Source organism: Xiphophorus couchianus, chromosome 14 (assembly GCF_001444195.1).
Source record: "Xiphophorus couchianus chromosome 14, X_couchianus-1.0, whole genome shotgun sequence".
Taxonomy (NCBI): domain Eukaryota; kingdom Metazoa; phylum Chordata; class Actinopteri; order Cyprinodontiformes; family Poeciliidae; genus Xiphophorus; species Xiphophorus couchianus.
In genome coordinates, this window is record NC_040241.1 from 14634727 (window position 1) to 14656181 (window position 21455).

General features: G+C 38.4%; 1 protein-coding gene across 42 annotated transcripts in view; it reads left to right on the plus strand.

Moving 5' to 3' along the window:
• Window positions 1-21455, plus strand: part of LOC114157924 (protein tyrosine phosphatase receptor type D) — a 455035-nt gene that overhangs the window by 195137 nt on the left and 238443 nt on the right. The window contains exon 8 of one of the 42 annotated variants that reach the window (XM_028039103.1): window positions 6267-6312. The exons of the other annotated variants lie outside the window; for them this stretch is intronic. The gene's annotated coding sequence lies outside the window, so the exon portion shown is untranslated. The remainder of the gene's footprint in view (window positions 1-6266; window positions 6313-21455) is intronic. 42 annotated transcript variants of the gene reach the window in all.

Consider the following 21455-nt stretch of genomic DNA (forward strand, 5'->3'; position numbering starts at 1 on the left):
GAATTTAACTAAGGAAATAGGTATGATCCTCCTACTGGATAGGTACTGCAGTAGGAGTAACTACAAGCTGGCAGCAAGTTATTTAATCTTAATTGATGCAACGTGTAGCTTCTTATTTGCTAAGCAGCTTTACATCTTTTCCACAGGCTGTTTAAGATCAAGCATGGCAATGATGTAGATTAGAAACATCTTATGAGATTGCAGAAACTACTAACATTGGGTTGAGAACTGTCCAACGCTTTATTAAAAACTGGAAGGATAGTGAAGAAGCATTGTCTTTGAGGAATAATTGTGGTTGGAAAAGAATCCTTAATGATTTAGTCAGGGATCACTTTAACGCTTGGTGATATCAAATTGAGAAAACGGCTCTGCAAATTAAGAAAACCCCTAATCAGTGAGGCTAAGCAGAAAAAAAGGCCTCAAATTACAAGGGAGCATAAAAATTGGACATAAGAAAGTTATATGATCTGATCTGATCAATCTAGATTTACCCTCTTCCAGAGTCAGGGCCACATCAGGGTAAGAAGAGAGGTAGTGATGCTCCCGCAGTACAAGCCGGTGGAGACGGCACTGTGTAGCTGCTGCAGTTGGTCAGGCATTTTTATTTATTTTCAGGGTCCTGTTTGGATGAGTAGGAATTATTGTTTAAAACCCAGAGAGAAATATATGTTAAGAGACTTCATTCATGCTTTGGGTTTATGTGAAAGCGTAGCAAAAGAAAGTTAAATTAAAGTTTTGGTAAAAATATATTAGACTAATAATGTAAAATTGAGCAGAAGGAAAAAGTATGGGAGAATAAGATGTACAATGATAAACACTGTCTTGAGAGTATTGTAAAGGCTTATTCTAGAATACTCATATGAATGTAAAACAGACAGCAAATTTTACTCGTTTTTGTATCACTCTGAAATCTTGAATATATTCACACTTTTGGAAAATAATTAAATTTAACTTCTACTTTATTGGGTGCAAATGCAATTAAAAAAATACATTAAAACACATTACTTTACTAAAACTTGACGTCAAGTGATGCTCCTACACAACATAATAATTACTGTAATAATAATTAGTGATTATATTTTTTAAGTATGTTAGACATTCTTAAATACAACTGAACCAATCTGAAACAGACTTCTGCATGTAAAAATCAACCCTTTTTCTTAGAATTTAAGCTATTTATATGATAAAATTGACTGTCTATTTTTAAAATATTCATATTTCTTTGTTTTCCACAAGAGAAAGTCATCTGTAGGTTTGATTACTATGTTTACCGCAAGATAATATTTCATATACAGTAAAAGGAGGTTGATTCTGTTAAATTTGTAACATCTAAATCATATTTACATGTACAGATCCCAAGGTGTCCCAAAAACAACAAAAAAAGCCCTCCTTAGCTCCTATTTCCCGTACAGTAAGATGCCCATGTGAATATAACTAGTTTACTGGGCTGTTTATTAGTTTATCAGCACCTGCTTTGGAGACTATATTAGATCTCGTGGACACATGGCGTGCTGGCAGTGAATGCAACACGGGCTGAGTTAATGCTCTGTTCTGGGAATTCCACAGTTAGTGAATTCAGACTCAATAAAGGCACCATGTTTTACTTTTATCCTTGCCTGAGGAAAGACGGCTGACTCACCCAGAATGCCTAAGTTATTATTAGTGCTTCACATCTGTGTGGAGAAGCCGCGTGTGTGTGTTTTTGTGTGTGAGCAGCCGAGCTCCAGCGGCAGTGGCGAGTTCATACAGGAGCAGCACGAGGAGCTCTTATCTGCCACCTGCCAAGCTCTGACCAGGGCCTCGATTCCTGCCCCCGCTCCCACCCTATCCCTCTGTTCTCGGTGGGGGCTTCCCACCAGTCTGCTATAGGCAAGTCAGCTAGGTGAAATGAGCAATTCCCTTTGAGGGACAGGAGTGCTGCATAGACTCACCGTGTGAAATGGCTGCTCACTTTGGCAGATCAATGCCCTCTCTTTCCTTCTCACGCTGCAGCTGAGTGATAGTCGGGCAGAAGACGGGGAAGGTGGGAGGGGATAGGTGGTCTTGCATGTGATGTTTGTTTGTGTGCGTGCGAGGTTGTCTGAATAGGAAGGATAGTCCGTTAGCCGGGCATTTAATTATATTTGCCACGGTTGCGCTGAGGGAGAACTGTTGGGAGAGAAAATTTGAGGTGCTTTGCATAACCTCAAAAGACGTGCAATATTGCCATTACCCTTTGGAGGAGAGAGAGCAGCTCCCAGGCTTACCGGATATGAGAATATTCAGCCACTCAAGTGGAAATTTTGCCAATATGAGTGATATTAGTGACAATCGTATTAAAATGCTTAGTGGTGCCAAAATGAATCTAATACTTCAGTAGCAATGAGTCTCATATGTCACACATTTCTAACATGGAGCTGTTCACCATACATGCAGAGGGTTATGATTAATGGCTAAATCTTGACCAGACAATCGCGTTTTTTTTCTTCTTTTTAATTCTGCAGACGTTGGTTCTGTACATACTGGCAATGTGTTGTGTTCAGATTGGGACATTATACATATCAGGGTTGTGAACATTACAACATTAATGAACATTTGTACAACTTGCCAGTTGTACCATGGCCGTTGTGCGTTAACATACAGTATAAAAAAGCCTTCTGCAATTAGTAACTCCTACATATCTGATCATAATTTTAGCAATATTTTTTTTTTCTGGTTGGGGCTTTATTCAACACCTTTTGAATAATTCAGGGTCTAACATGACAAATAAACCTCAGAACCAGTGTTGTGCTTGATTTATTATTAAAAATAAATCAAGTATTGTTTGATATTATTTCTAAAGATTGCAACATAAATACGTTTTGTCCTCTCAAAATTTAATCCATCCATTTCCATCCTTTCAAAAGTGAGTTTGGGATCATCGTCCCGTTGGAGCACCAACGTGTATCTAAGTTTCATCATGACTTGATTTCCATTTTTATTACTATATTATAAAATAGCCAATTTTTTGTGCTTGGTCAGTGTTGCTTTGAGCAGTAAAATATTTTTGCTTGTGTCGCTAGCATTATAGTTGCAACCATGGGCAAAACAGTGTGGCACAGCAGGTGTTTGTGTTCATGTTTCAAATGCTAGTCCTCAAATGAGTTTTCAAATGAGTCAGAAAGGGCATCTGGCATCAAAACATGTGCCAAGTCTGAGTGCACGCAGCTGTGGAGTGGGGAGGATATTCTGCTGTGGCCCATTGTTCTTATTCTTGCACAAATCATGACTACCACTTTGTTTTGTTTGATTTTGATGATGTGAAGTGACCTGGTTGACCTTTGATGGTTGACCCTTAAACTTTGGTTCATATGTTCAAAATAAATGCTCTCTGGCAATGAATGATGAATGTGTTAAAAGTCTTACCTCGACTCCTCTGAACACGTCTCAAACTTTGGCTTGTCTGGCCAGCAAACCTATCACCAGAAAGCATTTGGTTTTTGGTTTTGGGCAGCTGGAAATTTCAGTTCAGCTTGAAGGTTTTGGATTTCTGGCTTGACGCACTCTCAGCCCACAGACATGTAAGAGTGGCTTTGCTGTGGACAGACAGAGATTTCAGGAGCTCCCAGTTCAGATTGGAACAGTGATGTACATTTTAGACTTTGGCAAAAGGGCTACGTTCTAAGTCATGCTTTAATGGGATATCAAACACATAATTCACTAAATGACATGCCAACCAATTATTTTTTACATGTAAGCACAATATTATTCACTCTCTTAGCAGATTTATAAGAAAGGAATCTTTTAATTTTTACCAACATGTTTCTTTTGCCCTAATGACCCTGTAAATTCTAGACACTAACAGGTACCATAGAATTGCACAAAAATCCGTGAGGGACGGCGGAGACCCTGCTCGAAATTCCGTGAAAGAGGTGTACGGAGCCTTGTGCCAGAAGCCCATTAAAATGCTGTCTACATCGTTTTAAACTGTGTGATTGTGAGCGTGAATGGGAATAAAAATAGCAATAGGTATTTTGTTCCATATAACACAGTAGGAGTGTAACAGGTAAACCTTGTATGGATGCAAACTTGACTAAAAACCCACCTGTTTAGGATTGTATTTGAAACGTAATCAATTACAAATTTATTGATGGAACCTGACTTAATGTCGTGTTTTGATTGTTGATTCTATGTTGCATTGTGTTTCTGTGTTTGATATGATGTAGAGCACTTTGAAATGATAATGATTTGATTTTTTTTTATGTAATGTGAATATGATGTAGAATATGTAGAGGGAGTTAGAAATTAGAGTGATGGGAAGGAGCTTGGCTCTCTGTGTTGCTGTGTGTAGGACGGGCGACCTGTTAAAGGTGTACGCCTCTCGCCGGTGACTCTGGCAGGATAAGCAGGTGCAGAAAATAGATAGATGAATGTATGTAATGCATTTATTTCATAATGTTGAATATTTTTTTTGCCTCCTCTGACTAAAATGAAACTACCATAAACATGGAGACATTTTGTTTGTTTGTGAGCAAACGGAAAAATCCGCAGGAGGTCAAATACATTTGCCAGTCAGACAAAATTAGCAACAAATTCAAACGAGTACGCCCAATTTTTGTTTTCTAAAAGTTATTGAAGCTCTGATAAAAATATACATATATATATTTTTTTAGGTAAATCAAGTCTCAATTTTATCTAAAGTTTTATACCAATGATGAATGCAGATTAAACCCTGAACTCCTGAATGTCTCAGAAACTCAATAGATGACTATGAACCTCTCTGGAGCAAAAGAACAACATTTCTTAGAAAATGAAGCCACTTATGGTTAATCATGAGGGTGCACTCGTCTCTGGGCGATTCAGACCACTTCACCTTCATTAACAAGTGTTTGCCAAGTTTCTGCTGACTCAGAGCCCATCTAGTCACTGAACAGATGCTTAGAACAGATAAATGTGTGGATGTGCCAAAACTTTCTCCAGTTGAACAGAAACAAAACTGAAGTTATTATTTTTGGACCTAAAGAGGAACGATCTAGAGTCAATGCACAGCTTCAGTTATTACAACTGAAAACCAGCGATCAGGCCCGAAACCTGGGAGTAGTGATGGACTCTGACCTGAACCTCCAGAGCCACATAAAGACAGTCACAAAGTCGGCCTTCTATCACCTGAAGAACATTTCCAGAATTAAAGGACTAATGTCTCAGCCAGATCTAGAGAAACTCATCCACGCGTTCATCTTCAGTCGTATTGATTATTGCAACAGCGTCTTCACAGGTCTGTCCAACAAATCAATCAAACAGCTGCAGCTGATCCAGAATGCTGCTGCTCGCGTTCTCACTAAAACCAGGAAGATAGAGCACATAACACCAGTTTTAAAGTCCCTCCACTGGCTCCCTGTAGCTCAAAGAATAGACTTTAAAATACTGTTGTTAGTTTATAAATCACTGAACGGCTCAGCACCACAATACATTAAAGATCTGCTGTTGTTGTATCAACCTTCCAGACCTCTCAGGTCTGCTCTGCATCCCCAGAACCAGAACCAAACGAGGAGAAGCAGCTTTCAGCATCTATGCACCAAAAATTTGGAACAAACTTCCAGAAAACTGTAAAACAGCTGAAACACTGACTTCTTTTAAATCTCAACTAAAAACCCACCTGTTTAGAATTGTATTTGAAATGTAATCAATTACAAATTTATGGATGGAACTTGACTTAATGCTTTGTTTTGATTATTGATTCTATATTGCATTGTGATTCTGTGTTTGTAATGATGTAAAGCACTTTGAAATGTCTTGCTGCTGAAATGTGCTATACAAATAAAATTTGATTGATTGATTGATTAAAATAACATAATGAACACCATTAAAAATAAAAACAACAATTGTAATGAATATATACGACTCCTACTTAAAACAACCTATTCCAGACATAGTTAGCCTGATTATTATTCCGGGTACTCTTAGAAATCACTCTTTCTCAATCTAATCAAGCAAACCAAAAAAATTAAAAAGGTAGTTCTCAACAGCTTTACTATTTACAGACTAATGCAATAGATCCCTACGAAATTAAAACGGAACGCATAGTGACGGAAATGTTATATATGAAAGGCACAAGCCAGTGTCTTATAGAAGAGCATCAATTTCAGAGATGAATGTGATGCAGAGATTGATTAAACTTTTATTGCTGCTGTGCAGGGCAAAGACTTATTATGAATCTATACAGTTACAATTTAATTTCCTCTAAAGTATTTAGCTAGTCTCTTTATTCTAATCATCTTTATTCTAATAGTCAATCATCCTGTTTCCAGAGCCTCTATGTCTGCACCGAGCCTCTCAACACCAATGCATCTTGGGGTGAGTCTACAGCCTGTGGACGACGCAGCAGCAAATCTCACTTGATTGTATAGTTAAAAGTGAGGATGAGGAGACAGACGAGCAGAAGGACGAGGGGAAAAGAAACCAGAGGAGAACACGGCCTCTCAGCTTCGATCATGCTCCGACATCTTGATGCTAGAAAGAGTCCCATTTGTGTGCAGACTCTGCAGAGACGGGGCCCAGGAAGGTTAAATCTCGCTCCTCAGCCGTCAAAGCTGTAATGAACAGTGTTTAGCAGTAATAACATGCACCGTCACCTTCCAGCGGCCGTTTATTTCCACCAAAAGCGAGCCAAAAGTCAGAAACTGCGAACTGGATTCGGCTGTAAACGCCAGCGAGCGAAAGGGGGGGGGGGGGAGAGAGCTTTCTCAGTCAAAGTGAAAAAGAGCGAGAGTGTCGGGGCTTGAAGAGAACGAGGGGAGCAAGGGAGGAAGAAAAGCTGGTTTCAAATGGATTTCATTCTGTAGGCGCGTAATGATAGCTATTAAATAAAACTGAGGAAAGGGGGAGCGGCTGACAGAGACGCACGGAGACACATAAGAGACGGACAGGAGGAGAGATGCCCGCTGTTGCATCACCTGCTGTAATAATGGTGTTGACATTCAAATGGAAAGCTGTGACAATAGGAGCCAAAGCTGAGGCAGCATCCGCCATTCAGACGGAAAGAAAGCATCAGGAAATATTAGCAGGCGTCAGGACTTTTCATTGCACACACTGAAAACCACTTGACCCTTCAGGGCGTCGCACAAGTGATTATCTATTATAACCGAGTCCTGCGAGTGTGTGTGTCTGTGCATGCAAACAGCTTCGGCTCGCACATTAAATAGGCCAGTTTGACACTTCATTCTTCCACATTTCCTATTAACTCCGCAGTGCCTTTTTCTTTTACTTTTTGCATTTCTGCAGCCACAAACTTTAATGTAATTTATTTGAGCTGAATATAATGGATCAACTCAAGATTCTTCAGAATTTGAAAGGGGAAAGATTCATGTTTTTTTATTTATATTTTCTACAAATATCTAAAAAGTGTAGTGTGGAATTGGGTTCAGAACCAATACAATATGAAACTTCTCATTGAAATTACAGCTGCAAGTCTTCTGCCGATTTTCCTTTGAACAATATCTTCAAGTACATTCAGCTTTCCTGTCCCTGCTGAAGAAAACAATCCTTATAGCATGATGCTGCCATCACCATGTTTTACCTAGACATTAGTGATGCTTGTTCTTAGTTTTCTACCATAGCATTTTGCACAAATCAAACTGTTCAGTCTAGGTATAATTTGAACTGCGGACTTTTTTCCACTTGCAACTTGTTACATTTTTATTTCAATAATGACCTTCTTGATTTGATTTATTTGTTCAAAATGAGAGTGCAACATTATTAGACATGGCTATAAACCAGTAAATTACTTGGATTAGGCCACTGGGCAGGTGTCCGTCTGAAGTCTTCAGCAGGCTAATGGAATATTAGAAAGGGAATGAAAAAAGTCATGTACACATAAGCTGAAAGTGTCAGAAAACATTCACGATCAACCTCAAAACTGTGCAAATACCACCTCTTTTCCTCTGAGGTGGCGGAAATCCATGCAAAGTCTTAAGCAAGAGAATTTAAAATAAATACATTTCTAAAAACGTTCAAAAATCCTGATTCTAAAATGGTGCGATGATGAAATGGTGAAGGCTCTTCATCAAAAGCTTTGGTAGCTTTCCTGAATAGTGATTCTGTTGCTTAAAGGTTGGACCTCTTTGTGAATGACCATGTGGTGATGCAATAAAGTCAGAAGAAAATTTCACCGAGTGAAAATCAATCCAAGGTATGCGAGCTGTCAAATGTAATCTTATCCAGTTAAAGTTTTGAAGATTTGATCATGACTTTTGAAAAATAGTCAAGAATAATACCAAGCTATTAACATTCACCCACAATATGAATGTATTCATGCTCTGAAAGATACTTACAAACTAAAAAAAAACTCTGTTCAGGAACCATCATATCCACAGGTTCTTCTTTTTCTTTTTTCAAATAATACAATACTAATATCATTTCATTGCTGAAAAGTCAGTCTTGAACTTGACTGGAAGCTCATGAAGATCTAAGAAGCTTTCGGGCTTATTTTTGACAGTGTAAAACTCGGGATGCTTTGCATGCTTTTGGGTATTTACATTTCTGTAGATATCATGCCTCTCCTAAAGGCCAGGTTTGTGGAATGCGCCATGAATAGTTATTCTGTTAATAGGTTCTCCCACTGTAACTCTATGTCTAAAGCTAAATGAGACTTTCCAGAGGCCTCTGTTTGCCGAGTCTCTGGATAATGGTCTCTTTGCCCCATGTTTTACTTTAGAGACGTGCCACAACCCATGATGTGTCTACTGTTCCCTGGATTTCATTTTGCTTTTCTTAACAGGACAGTGAGATTCATAATGAGATTAAATTACTTACAGGTGGACCCTATCTGCTAATTACAGCGGACACCCAGTATTTTCAGCGGTTTACGACCACAACCGGCCGCAAATAGCGAAAATCAGCAAATACTTGACAGCTCTTCTGTTAAAATACTGATAGCTGCCTATTTTAATGGGCCATGTATGATAATAGGCATTAATACTCAACAGTTTAAACTATCTTAGCACAACTGCAGAAGGTTAGCGTTTACGGTTTTCCTTAACTGCTGTAGGGGGCACAGCCACTCAGCGCAGCCAAGGAAAATTATCATTGGTCTTGGATTGGCTGCTTTGCAAACCACAGCCAACAGTGTGTCCAATAGGATTGCACCAAGGTATTTCAGTTGACCAACCTTGCTTTGCTTTCAAATATTTTAGATATACCATGTGGAAAAAATCCACAAATAGGTGGCGATACAACAAAACGGTGAATATGCACAGGATGACTACTGAAATCAATAGGTTACATTGATGTTTATTTAGGAATAAGTAAAGGACATAAAACATAATTTTTGTTGCTCTATCACATAAAATCCCAATAGAATACATTAGTTTGTTGTAACATGACAGAATGTACAAATGTTCACAAGGCATGCAAAGGTTTTTGCAAGTCTGTACAATCAGGAATGTGAAAGGGTAAAACTAAGTCTGTTGATGGCATAAACTATAGGTCATTGTTGTTAATGTAAGCTAATATCAGCTTTTTTACCATAAAAGCTGATATTTTTTTGGTATCATAAAAATATGATATGTGTTTGGTTTGGAAACCAAACATCTTTGGTGTTTGGTTTCCTGATTGATGTCCCAGTTCTTCACATTCCTGTCATTTTAATACAACACTTAAAGATGAAATTGAGCATCAGTTTGCAAATTCTTCTGTCATGCCTTCTATCAGACAAAATCTCGGCATGCGTTTTATTCCATTTTAAGCTGTTCAGCATTCTCTTGAATCGGTGTAGACCTCCGGTGATTGGGGTAGAAGCCGTTTGCGCCGGCATTTGAAGAACTGCAGATATCAGCAGATCCTTGCCGATGCAGAGGTCAATACCTATTATAGTAAAAAGCAATAGTCAATATAGTGCTCGTACATGACCAGTTCCAGATTTGACTGCCTTAAACAGCTGCAGACGTTTTACACAGTGTTTTGATGATGTATTTAATGGCTTAAAAGCATTCTGATTGCTCCTGTTATGAGAGCAGGAAAGTAAAATTGATGCACTCGTGTAGTCGAGCTTTGTGTCTTGGAAATCCATAAACAATGCTTTGTTATAAGGGCTAGAGTCAAGAATTATATAATGTCTGTCAATGCATTTTGGAACGAAGGTTGGCTAAAATCCTTTTTTATTTTGAGATGACCTGAAATTTCAGAAATTCTAGTTGTTTTTTTTTTACCAGGCCTGGATACATATAAAACTTTAAAGTGTATGACGTCTATACAGTAGTTTGCAAAGTTGTTATATTTGCTTTTATTTTGCTGTCTCCCCAATGTTGTACTCCTGAGAAAGTATTTTCCTAATCGTAGTGTTTAAAGGACACCCATGATTTCAGTTTCCTTCCTTAAACTCCTTCTGGTCCTGCAGCTGGAAAAAAAGGGTTCAAATGAAGCGCATTGTCGAATCAATTTGTACCAGTCCATCTTCTATTCACTCCTTCATGGTCTGGTATAGATGGACGGATGAATGAAACAGTGAGTAGGCGGGAGAATGAAGAAGTGAAGAGATGAATTAATGGATGGATGGATGTATAAATGGTTGTATGCACTGATGGTGGGATGGATCAGCGGATGGTTGGATGGAACATGGAGAAATGGATGGAAGGATCAACATAGGTTTATGTGGATAGATATCAGGAAACAAATGGAGAGATAGATGGTTGGTGGATGGATACATGACTGAAGCATCTTTTTTTCCCTTGAAATTAAAGTAACAACAGAAATCTGAGCCATGTGAAGCTGGATTGGAAGAAAGTATGTAATTGTTGTTCCCACTAATATTTGAATGATCTCATGTTTTCCTGGCAGCTGGGTGGACAAAGTGCTCACTGCTTCACTGTGGTCAACTAGGAATCATTTTTTTGGTTTTCCTCTGCAGTAGTGAAAGGTCATTACCTCAGTGATAAAAAGTGCCAAAAATGACTTCAGTTATTATTTGTCATTATGTTAAATAAAATCCATTTTAGATTTTCACTTACCCCACAGTTACTTTACTTATTGTAGGAAAAGCTTAATTAAATGCAACAGCCAACATTTTTGGGGGTTTAGCAGAATTTTGTTTAAAGTGTGTACACACACACACACACACACACACACACCCCCACACGCATGTTGCTACAGCAAATAGACATTGTAACAAAAAAGGGGAAGGGGGCGGTTGATGTTGTTGTACTTTTCTTGAGTTAAATCATGTCTCCATGAAGAGAAATGATGAAAAGAGGAGAAGACAAATCTAAATGTGTGCAAAAGGACAGAACAGAACTGCAGACAAACCTGAACAAGTTTCCCATTTTTTAAGGAAATGAGATTTGGAATATGACAGAACTCCTAATACCCTTACACACAGCTTCCCAGTATTTATGCTAATATCTTGGCCTAAGCACATTTACAGAGCGGGGGGAAGGTGAACTAAATAAAATGAAGGTAAGGCTTTGAGATGTAATTCTGAATTCTGCCTTTGACGAGCACAGTATCAGCCGTCCTGGATCTCTACTTCTTCATTCGGATGTTCTCATTTGTATCCACACCTGTGTCACTCACAGCTTTACGTCTTAACCTAATTTCATGGTCTGTGGGTTTGGATGGATGGCTCCGCTGCAACTTTTACACTCAGGAGACGAGGGAGAGAGAGCAAACTATAAATGTGTGTGTCGGCATGCACCTACGTGATAACACAATGGAGAAGAGGAGGAGGAGAGAAAAAGGGTCAAAAAGGGGGAGGGGAGGGGGAAGCTTCATTGGCACACAGGCCTACAGGTCCAGCCTAATATTTACCCTCAAACTGTTAGCAAAAAAACACAAAGAGCTGTGGGATAGTGGACAGGAGAGTGTGGCTTTACAGAGTTTGACTGAGTGATCATGCCGCAGGGGAACCCATTTTGTGGTAATGAGATTGAGTTAAACAGTTGATAACAATATTTAAATATTTTTCCAGGGTGCAAGGTTTAAAGGAAAAATTAAACGGTTTGACTTTTTCTCTAGGAGGTGAAAGCAGTTTAATGCAATACAGAAATATTTTTTTGAAGTCTTTCAGTATCATAGTCAGCCATCAACTACAGGTTCATCCACAATTCCTGGAACTCCTGGTAAAGCGGTACACAGTATACCTCAATAGTTATCATTGCTGCAGTTCTACAGTGAGCTTTGGAGATTGTTTTACCTTCATTAATCCTCCTCAGCCTCGTTTGACTGTGACTGTGTTGCCTTTAAACGTTTTAATTATTGCTCTTGAAGTAGATGTAGAGAGGTTTAGAAGAGGCAGGTCATACGTCTGCCTTTTCTGCAACGCTTGTTCGCTTGTCTTATTTTGGGAGTGGCTGGAAGAAATTTGATGTGATGTGGCATTCATTAGCAGCTCTTTAATACACTGATTAATTTAAAATAGTAATGCAGAAATCACATAAGTTACTAATACAGTAAACTATTTGCCCTTTTACATTTCGCTTCTGTTTTTGTTGTATGGTAACCCCTTAAAGCTGATGTATGTATTTGTTACAAAAATAAAATCATAGCACTGTCAATCATGCTTGTGCACATACTCCTCAGTGTGCTAATGGTGGAGAAACAACTTATTATAGAAAAACTGTTTATCCACCATCATAGGTGGTCATGCTAAGTAGCCTTAGCATTCATGGCAAGCTATGTTGAGGTGAACCAGCTGTAGCGCAGCAGAGAGCATTAGGGGAAGATGGAATGGGGATTTGAGCAGCACATACAACACTGAAACCCTCCTCCTGGCTCTGATTGGTTGTTTCTGACTGAGTGGTCAGAAACACTCAGATGTAGAGTAGGAGGATCACTGCTAGGAGATGTGCTCCCAGCAGAGGTGCTAGATTATTTCCACAGACTGTCTTATATTGTCACAACATAATGATAATTTAAACAAATATGTAAAAACCATATATTTTGTAATGATAGTTGCGTACTACAGCTTTAATTTTTCAGATAATCAAAAATGTGCCCATTACTGGATTTAAACCACCTACTTTAACAAGTTCCCTCGTCCAGGCTTCTTTGGCATTTACATTTCATGTACATGTGATTTTTACTTACTTGTTTTGCACACCGTTTGCTTTTATTACTTCTTTTATATGCTGATTCAATCCTTTCAGTTTTTTTGTACAGTACTTTGATGCCACTAACTCTGTTTTTAAATGTGCTTTATAAATGAGGAAAAACTGCAATGCTTTCTGTATTTTGATTTATGAGAGGAAAACAAAAAGAATAGAGTCATGCCATTAAAGATATAAATTATGGCTTAACTATATTTCAGTAGGGGGGGAAGCAAGACTACTGATAGCTAATAAGAGGATTAAGACTGTGTCCCATGCAGAGCACAAAATAACCCAAAACAAAAGACTGGCAATCAGTTGGGTAAAAGTTTTGCAGCTCATTGTGAGCCATTCTCATTAATATGAAATGCCTCTCAGATGCCTTCTCCTTGGTTTTCTCTGTAATTGCTCAACATTCTTTTGTGAGTGTGGTTTTAGTTTGCCCATGCATCTTTTGGTGTAACGGCTTATTTAGTGGAGCCAAGCATGGCACCAATTACACTGGATGGAAATCGATTTCAGCAAGGCTCAGTGCTGGGACAAACAATAACAGGATCAAAGAGAATGGCTGTTTTTGATTTCAAAATGCTACAAGATTAGTTTCTTCTTTTTAGCCAGTCAAAATGTGGACTGTAATAGTATTCTTGTGCTGGAATAAACTGGATAAACCAAAAAGAATTTTGCCTACTAAAAGTAGTTTTATTTTAAAATTCATTGGTGTTAATGACAACAAGCGCCATCTTTCAGTTTGGCCTTTTTGGTCAATCTGACCTCTAGAGGGCACTGTTCACCACAAGCTTGTTCCATCTTCACAGGCAATTTTGGCGTAAACATGTTCTGCAACTGAATAAGCCATATAAATGAAATAGGTTTGCAAAATTCAAGAGTTATGGAACAATGTCCATCAGATTTATGGAGTGTTAACCATAAATCCAAATACCTCATTAGCCCGTCAAGCACAGTGGTGGAGAAGTGATGATTTGGGTTTTGACTTGCATGATTTCATCTAGACGTCAAAGTGTTGTAGAGTCAAATACAAGCCCATTTCTCCAACAGACGGCCTCCAGCAAATTTAGAACAACATTGGCAAAACGAGGAGAATTCAAGTGTGCCAGAACTTTTAGATTCAAAACAATCTGAAGGTTAATTGGAGTTTTCATTGGAAGCCCCAGTGAAAACAGTCAAAGAAATTTTGTAAGTTTGAGTGGGCTAAAACTACTTGACATAAGAATACAAATAAAGTGAGTGACTGATTGAAGACATTCGGATAATTAATGTCATGTTATTCCTGCTTAAGCTGTTGATTTGTAGTGTATTCAGTTTCCCATTGACTGTGTTGTCAAATATTTTTTGCATGATTATATATACAGTAAATTTTTATTTCTACATAACATGCACTGACACAATTTTATTGTTAATTGCTTCAAGATGGATAAAGTTAAATTTGTAAGTCAAGCAGATATTTCTTGCCCATAGTTGAAATGCAGAAAGTTAATTAACCGGCAGATGACAGTTTTCATCCAACACCAACACTGCTGCACGGTGCATCTCCCACCTTGCTGTTTTGGCCTTCATTTCTTATGAGTTTATACAGAAAATAAAAATGGTGAGTCACACAGTTTGCACCGAGCTTACTTTAATTACTGCGTCTCACTTGTGCCTGAAAGGTACTGTGTCCATTGGAATGTACAGTACTCTGAAAGATATTAAAATCATTATGAGTATGCTAATTATTCTTTATTACATTCACATTTTTCACAGTGGTTTTATATTCTAATGGCAATAGTTTGCTTTTATGTAAGCTTTATTAACTGCATCTAATTACTGAAATCTCAGTAATGTGTCTCTTAACACAGTGGCTGATTATGATCAACTTAAGCGGCAAATCTGCAGAATTACAGCCATCCCTACAGTTATCAATAACTATTTGAGCGTTTCTGTTCCATTCAATTTTTAGGCGTCCTCCAGCTGGTGCCACTCACTGTCGGTCTTCATTCCTGGGTACCTGCCTGTCCAAGAAAGTTGTCAGAGAAACACTGAATATTTCCCACGGCCCGCTGAGGCTGCCATAAGCTCCACAGACAGTGAAAGTTTAAACTACCTCATTGTTTCATACTACATGTTCCTGCTTGGATGTATTTACAATTATTGGTCGGAGAGAGGGAAAGATGAGACTTTTTGCCAGTTCATTTTATGAATTGTATCAGATTCTCCCATGGAAAGATTTCATAATCCATATTTGATAACATTTGGCCACAGAACATTACAAAAGTATAGTCATAGACACTTTGGAGAATAATCCTGGAGCCATTGGTGGCCCAAAATGTTTTTACTTATGTATAGAAATCAGCCAATTACTGGATACTCTAACAAAACAAGAAGTGAGTGTCACCAGACAGAAAGGAAGCTTTCTAGACATATTTCACAGCATTGGTAGGACTTTATAGTTCTTAATAAGGTTCTTGTGCACCTACATAAACCCAGGCGGTGCTGGGTGTCATTGGGCATTTTTCCACCAAAGGTCCAATGCTAAGCCAGGGCTGGTAGAGCGAGCTCTTAACTGGATTTACAAAAATAAATCTAGTTGATTTTCCACAACCAGAATAGAACCACATGATTATGTAACTAAAAGCAACTTTCCTCACTCTGTAGTATTCTTTATAACTACGGAGGCACAGCTGAGCTCTGTGAATGAATGGATGTCATAATCTTACGAGGTTGCTGAGTGGTGGCATCAGAAGTATTAATGTGCAGTTGATATGGCGTTATTCATTCAAAAACAGGAAGCAACATAATAAATGCCTCATAGGAACATTTGATGACATTACGAACATTTGACTGTGATTAATATGGGTAACGTAAGTCTACAAAAGCCCCAGCAGCTTTGTTGTCCTAGTGTTGAAAGTGAGAAGCTTGCAAGGTTATGTCAATTCAATCAGCTTCACACAGCAGTGTTCTTTATAATGTGAAACAAGCTCCCCAACATGTCAATACATCAGCATGCAGTATGAGGACACAGGTATTGGACTCTTTACAGTTTGACAAGGAAAGACACTAGGGTCCTCATCTACCCATCGATTTCCAACATTAAACCATTGAGACATTTGTACTACCCACATGAATAATAATTGTGCGATGTGACCATGAAAGCTCCAAATGCTAGGTCTTCCGAACTTCATCCAGAGCTGGTAATTCTGTTTAACACACATCCATCACACATACTCCTACTGTTGTGGCTGTGGGGCTTTTAACAAGTCCCCTGATTGTGAATGTCATTTAAATATCCATTGCCGGTTTCCATGTGTACCAAATTAACTATTCCTTCTGGTCTCCAGAATGCAAGCACTAACAATTCCTGCTGGTGTCTGGCAGACATACAGTAGCTGGTGCTTACATTTTATTAAATAATGAATTTATTTTGAAGCATAAAGCACTAAAAGACAACCTAAATCCAAGTATGACTTTTGAAATGGTTCCCTTTCCTGTCAGTGCTCCGTCTTGTCTTAACGAGAGTTGTCTGGAGCAGGAGTGGGGGCGGGGGGAGAAGAAGCCCAACTCTCTGTGGTACAATTACAGAAGTGCACCGCAGTCACTTACCCCGCTAATACACGGTGTGATATTAATTACTGTTTGTAAACAATGCACTTTGCAGAGATTATTGCATGCACTCGGCGTCCTCCGTTTGTGTTTGGTAATTCTCACAAGTGATTAAGTGTTGCAGCTAGGACAGCTGTTCAAGATGAGTTCATTGGCATGTTTAATTAATTGCACTTGAGATAATTATTCAATCATTAGTTTGATTAATTTTCTGCGGCCCGGATAATGCATCAAACGTCTGCTTGGTGTCAATAGTTTTGAAAGAGTCCAACGAGGCTGACCAGTTTTTCAGAGGCTTCATTTGGGGAATGAATTCTGCTGGAGAAAATGATGTCAGTGCCAGGCATCCCTAATGGGATTCATTATTATGACCTCATGGCTGTTCTGAGCAATGCTAATGCTCACTTAACAACCAAACTGCAAACGCTGCTCTAATGTCCAGCACCTGCTCAATCTGCACTTATATTATTTGTTTCCAGGACATAAGTAATGTTTTCCTGCTACCAAGTCCACGTTTTTCATTGTTTTCGCACCATATTGTGCTAAATACATCCTTATTCTACACTCTCTGAAACATTAAGGGTAGCAGCAACATCCAAGAGAAGGAAAGCCAGACAAATGGTTTGTGAGAGATCTTGTCAAACAGATTAATTCCCACCCTGGGCCTTGGGCTTCTGGACCGTTTTTCTGTCATGCTGTTTTGCCAGGCTCTCTCTTGATAATACCCCAAAGATAAAATTAATTGTGCAGGGAGATGTGGGATGGAGGGGTAGATGTGGGATGGGAGGGGGGGTTCTACAAGGACCTTGAGCAAGCATACTAAGCTTTCGTTTCCTCTTTGCGCTGTCTGTACATGTGCACACAATCAAACCGTCAGAAGCATGACAAGTTCCATCAATTATGGCTAACTTTGTTATGAAGTTTCTGGAGGAAGGGAATAAGGTTCTGAGAGACATGTGAAGGAATAAAATCGCCCCTTGTGAGATATCCTAATCTCGAGAGGCTCAAATTATCATCAAAGTAGAATCCCTCACTCCATCAGTAATTTACAGAGAGGGGCAATCCAGTAACACACCCAGCTGTACATGTGCTTGTTAAGTAGTAAACTTTTTTTTTCAAAATATGTAGCAGTATGATATTTTACAGCAAAAACAGGATTAAGAATTTTCAAATCAAAAGAATGACCAGTTGTTTTGTTTTTTTAACAAAGTTGATTTTACATAATACTGCCCCTTAGGAGTTAACCTACAGTACCTGTTCCAGACAAGTTCCAGAGTTAGTGGTGTTTTACTAGTGTCATCCTCTGCAGTCCCCATCGCTCATATTTCACTCAGTCATGGCGTAAACACAACAGTGCAGAAAGAATGAGAGCCACAAGTTGTGATCTTAAGTCACCTAGAAACTTTGACATGTCTTTAATAGGCAATTATGATTGAATATTGATGGGTTGCTCACATAAAAGGAACAAGAATGAACTAATTCGTGGAATTGGCATCACAATAGGTCGAGACAAATCCCTAAAGTCTTTAAAAAGAAAAACGAGTTTAGTTTAAAATTTAATCAAATGATCTTTAATTTGCTTTTTTTTTTTTTTTTTTGTCGATGAAATCTCACCAGTGAGATACCAAAAATATAATTCAAATTGCTTCACATAACAAGCTGATCTTTTGTGAGTTTATTGGATGTTTAAAACCTCCAGAATGCAGCAGGAATAACTTTAATAACTGCAGTTGACACCCAGCGCAGCGCTCTTGATAAAACACCTTTAAGTAATCAAGGCAAGGGTAGATAATAGCTTGGAAAAGGACCGAGCCGCTCTGTGACGGACATTTCCAATTAAAAAATGGTAAATAACTGAAGGTTCATCTATTTCACGCTGTCCGAAGACTTATCAGTGTATATCGTCTTTTTAGATCTGTTCACTCCTGAAACGCTACTATTACACATTTGGGTTTTCTTGACAAAGAAATGTGTCGTATAGTTCTGATATCCCTGCTTCTCTGTTTAAATCTCCCTTCCATAATTGTGAAACAGCATCTATGCCAACTCAAGAACGTCAGGAAGCTTGGGAAGTATCAATATCTTGTCTCTCTGGTGATTATTTTAGGTGATGTAATTAAAAAGTTATTTAATATTATGTAATAATATTTTGTGAAGTAAACTTTTGCAAGTACAGTATATGTTCGACATGCGGCTGCTATACAAATGGTCTTCCTCCCTGCTTCTCCTGTGCTTGGCATGCAAAGCAGCTGACAGTAGAGGTTCCTAATTTCATCATAGAAGTGTGTTCCAAGTTGGAAAGAAATCCAGTGCAGCATCAACAAGTTGGGTTGTTTTGTTGTTTTCTCCCCCCAAATTGCAGGCAAACAAAATTGTCTGTAAACCTCTCTGCAAGTCTGGAGAGAATAATTCTGTTTATGAAAGGCAGTTAGTATGGAATGTCAATGATGTCAAAATGTTTGGTAGTTGAGTTGGATTTGCGATCCATTGCTGCATGATCTGTCATGGTCCAACAGCCATGAAATGTTTTCCTATATCATAAATGTGGTTGTTTCTCCAAGTAAAATAAATAAATAAATTATTTTAGACGCATATTTTTCATTATTAATTGTTTCACCATAAATTCACCTTACATTGTTCCAGTAATGTTATGAGATTAATTACTTTATTGTAATGCTGAAAACACATAGTTTTAAAACACCAAATATACTTTTATTAGCATTTAAAAAATAAACATTTTTCATTAATATGTATAGTGAAAGATGTTTTTTCACTACCACAGAAGCTAATTTTGTTTTTTGTTTTTTATCTCCGTCTTGGGAGTACAGCCAATCACCACCCAGGACTACTGGACAAATGCTGTCCTGTAGTTGGTCAGGTAGCATTTCGCCTAGATATGCACTATAAAAAATCAACATACTGGAGAAATTATCACAACAAATCTGGAAATATATGAATCTGTGAATTCTGAGCCATTACTAGGTTAATAAGTCCATTTGAAAGTTTTTTTCAGTCATAATTGATAAGGGTATACATAATTTTCAATATGCCATTTTTAATTAAATATAATTGAAAACAGATTTTTTTTTTCCCCCAAAATTGATACTCCTTACAATTTTAAACCTAAACCTCACAGGGATACCAACAGTTTTAGACTTAACCTTTGTAGTTTGTTGTTTATCCAATAATATCTCAAACTATTTTAAAATTAACTTTCAGTGTGAAAAAATATAAAAAAGTGCAAGAGGTATGAATATTTTAGGAAGGCACTGTGTCTGACAAACTGCAGCACAAGTGATAAATGAGATGTCTAGGACCTTGAGCTTACCAGTGCACAATTAACTAAAGCTCATTTTGAGTCCAAATTGCCCCACTTTTGCATCCCCATCCAAATTTGGACTCCTGGTGTTTAACTGTATATTTGCACAAAGCAGTTAATATGGCTGAGCTACCTGATTTAATCTCACACTGAAGGTTTTACTCAGTAAACCTCAGCATGAACAAAATACCACATTCATGACAGTAGCAGGATGGAGGGGTGTGTTGGTGTAGCGTGCATTTCTTTGTAAATAAGGTGACATGACTCATTAATGTGATGAATGACCATCCAATTCCCCAGATCCAGCATCAATCCCACCCTCCAACCCCCTTCAGGCGTCATTCGTTCTGGCCATTCCGGGTGAAAGCCAAACATTTAAACGTATGTCCGGTAAATGCTGAGGCAAGCAGGTCCAACGGCCAAATGGTTGCTCTTTTCAGCTCTCGAAGCTCCCAAGGACCCATTTCACTGTTCCCATCAAATCATTAAATTTAACCTGCTGCTGACTTAGAGTTATAGAGAGATCAGCAGAAAGACAGATACAGGAAAGCCATTGTTTGTTGTAAAGGCTGAATAAATAGTAACGTAAAAGCAAATTTGCCCCAGAATAGATAAAAAAAAAAACAATTTCTTGGAATTTTGGCTCATTCTTTATCTAACCCACATTCATGTTTTTTTGAGAGTTGACATGTTGTTTAAAACATTACCACAGTCTCTCTCAGATTTAAATCCAATCATGGACTAGACCACTCGAGAACTTTTATTTGACTTTTGTTGAGCCGTTTAGAGGTGGAATTGCAGTGGGCTTCATAAAACTGTACATAACTGAAATTATGCAATCACTTTCTCTAAGCAGATTATGATCTTTTTTTTTAAATGTTATACTCCAGATGTAACGGTGCACATCTTCCTTCTGTCTGCCCTGTTTTCAGATTATTTTTTCCCTTTAAATACATGTTGGTGATGGCGGAAAATAATTTCCAGAACATACTCGATTTCTTTGGGTAAAGGTAACCCTTAAGTAAGCAAATGTTTTCAAAGCTGCTGCGCCAAATTATCTTAAAGCCATCGCTAGCTACCCCAGTCTTCAGCTGTTGCTTTCAGTGCAGTGGGTACATTCAGTGTTTGAAGACAATTTATGTGATGTGTGCCGGTGCAGGGTAGCAAACTGGCCATGATTATGCAAGGAAACGGCCTGCGATATGTAATGTATGTAATTTTAACTGTCAGAGTGTTTGAGTATTCTCTTTTACAAATCATGCGTTTTAGAGCCACACACTCATAACACAAACCTTTGCTCCATCCCTGTGCGCTTGCGTTTCGGGTTCCCGAGGTCCGCTTGGTGGAGAACATCTAAATATAACATCTAAATACAGCAGCCCCCTGCCTGCATGACACATAACACACTAAGTACTGGTCACTTGCAATTATGTTCAGAGACTGCTCACACAGCCGAGTCCATTATAATCCATCCACTTAAAGACACTTACAGAGATGTTGTACCC